At 41.2% G+C, this 2,617-nt stretch overlaps 1 pseudogene; it reads left to right on the top strand.

The window, feature by feature from the left end:
- The first annotated feature begins 437 nt into the window (after positions 1-437).
- Positions 438-1,444, top strand: LOC118027001 (annotated as a pseudogene).
- Positions 1,445-2,617: the final 1,173 nt, after the last annotated feature.

Consider the following 2,617-nt stretch of genomic DNA (forward strand, 5'->3'; position numbering starts at 1 on the left):
CCCATATAGTCTCTGATGCAACCTATTTAACTCTGCTTTTGTAGCACAAAAGCAACCATAGACTTTATGGAAATGAATGAATATGGCTCTGCTCCAAAAAACCCAAAATTAGAATTTCATGTAACTTTCATGTACCACAAAATATTACTCCGCTTTTGGTTTTTGTTCAGCATTTGGAAAGGTAAAATAAAGTCTTGGCATGTAGGCCATACAAAAGTAGGCAGCAGGTTGGATACCATGGATCATAGTTGGCCCACCCTGTTTAAGACCATATCTCTAGTTTTGACCTATATGTTGAGCTCCACAGCCCTATTTTCAGCTTTTTCCTGTCCATCTTGATATGAACATTCCAAGACACATCAAACCAAAATCATTTAAAACCTAACTCAGAACATATGCCTCATCCAAACTATCTGCTTCTCTGAAATCTCCCACTTCTTTCTGTTCATAGAATACTGCATCTCAGTCATCCAGACCTGAAATTTTTTTTAAGATTTTATTTATTTATTTGACACAGAGAGACACACCAAGAGAGGGAACACAAGCAGAGGGAGTGGGAGAGGGAGAAGCAGGCTTCCTGCTGAGCAGGGGGCCCGACGTAGGGCTCGATCCCAGAACCCTGGGATCATGACCTGAGCTGAAGGCAGATGCTTAATGACTGAGCCACCCAGGCACCCCCAGACTTGAAACTTAAAAATCACCCTTGTCTGCCAGGCTTCCTTCTGCAACAGGCGTGGGTCACGCTCTCGCTCGCTCTCTTTCTGCCGCCATCTTGGTTCCACGTTCCCCTCACAAAATGCCTGGTGAAGCCACAGAAACCGTCCCTGCTACAGAGCAGAAGTTGCCACAGCCCCAGGCTGAGACAGGGTCTGGAACAGAATCCGACAGTAATGAATCAGTACCAGAGCCTGAGGAACAGGATTCCACACAGGCGACCACACAACAGGCCCAGCTGGAAGCAGCTGCAGAAATCGATGAAGAACCGGTCAGTAAAGCAGAACAGAGCCAGAGTGAAAAGAAGGCACAGAAGGCTGTGTCCAAACTGGGTCTTCGACAGGTTACAGGGGTTACAAGAGTCACTAACTGAAAATCTAAGAATATCCTCTTCGTCATCACAAAACCAGATGTCTACAAGAGCCCAGCTTCAGATACCTACATAGTTTTGGGGGAAGCCAAGATCAAGGATTTGTCTCAGCAAGCACAACTAGCAGCTGCTGAGAAATTCAAAGTTCAAGGTGAAGCTGTCTCAAACATTCAAGAAAACACATAGACTCCAACTGTACAAGAGGAGAGTGAAGAGGAAGAGGTTGATGAAACCGGTGTAGAGGTTAAGGACATAGAATTGGTCATGTCACAAGCAAATGTGTCAGGAGCAAAGGCAGTCCAAACCCTGAAGAACAACAGTAATGATATTGAAAATGCTATTATGGAATTAACAACGTAACCATCTGAAAACAAGGGCTTTTTTTGGTGTTTCAAAAGAATAACTACATCTTGGTTTGAAATTTGTACTGTTTCTATCATTAATAAAGTTACAGCTTCTTGTTGGATAAAAAAAAAAAAATCACGCTTGTCAAGTCTGGTCCTGTCTCAAATATGTCTTCAATTTGCAATTCCCACACCCAGCATCTGAGTTCAGCTCTTCATTACTTAGCCTACCTTGTGGCTATGGCACTATAATTGGTTTCCATGACTCTAGTTTCATGTACTCCAATGTATCTAATATACTGCTGTCAGACTAAGCTTCCTAAAGCTCTGCTCTAATTATGTCACTACAATATTTTAAAACCTTTTATAACTCCATTGCTTGCCAAATTATATACAAACTCTTCAACGAGCATTCAAAGCCAACCAAAACATTATTCCAAATATATTTCTAAACTTGCCTCATCCTAAACCTTCGTTCATTCATTCAACAAATATTAATGAGTATCTATTAGGTACCAAGGCAGTGTGCTGGATACACAATGGGATAAAATGATAAGCACAAACCAACCACATGACCCCTGCCTTCATGGAGATTACAGTCTCTCTGTGGAAAAAGACATTAGTCAAATAATCACATAAAAGCTTCAAGAATAAAACTGGCATGCAAAAAGAACATGAAAAAATATTTTCAAAATACTGAAAGAAAGGAACTTTGAATCTAGGATTTTACATGTAACTAACCTATTTATCTAAGTGTGTGGCTGAAATAAAGATACACTCAGGCAGATAAGGCATCAGAATATTCATCACATAAAGACCCTGTGTGGAAACACATATTGGGAGTAAGGGTACTTAAAACTTTGATATGGCCTGATTGTGGTGATACTTTGTATCTGTGTACATATGTCAAAGCTATACAAAATCATATACTTTAAATGTGCAGGTTATCCTATGTTAATATTCGATAACAAAATTTTAAATTTTAAAGAATTTAAATATAAACTTTAATGTAAAAGAATAAAAACCTGGGTGGCTCAGTTGGTTAAGCATCTGCCTTCAGCTCAGGTCATGGTCCCAAGGCCCTGGGATTGAGCCCCACATCAGGCTCCCTACTGGGCGCGGAGTCTGCTTCTCCCTCTGCCCCTCCCCCTGCTAGTGCTCACTCTCCCTCTCCCTCCCTCTCTCCCTC

The sequence above is a fragment of the Mirounga leonina genome, unplaced genomic scaffold (genome assembly GCF_011800145.1).
Source record: "Mirounga leonina isolate KUSES-001 unplaced genomic scaffold, KU_Mleo_1.0 Mir_357, whole genome shotgun sequence".
In the NCBI taxonomy this organism is placed as follows: Eukaryota; Metazoa; Chordata; class Mammalia; order Carnivora; family Phocidae; genus Mirounga; species Mirounga leonina.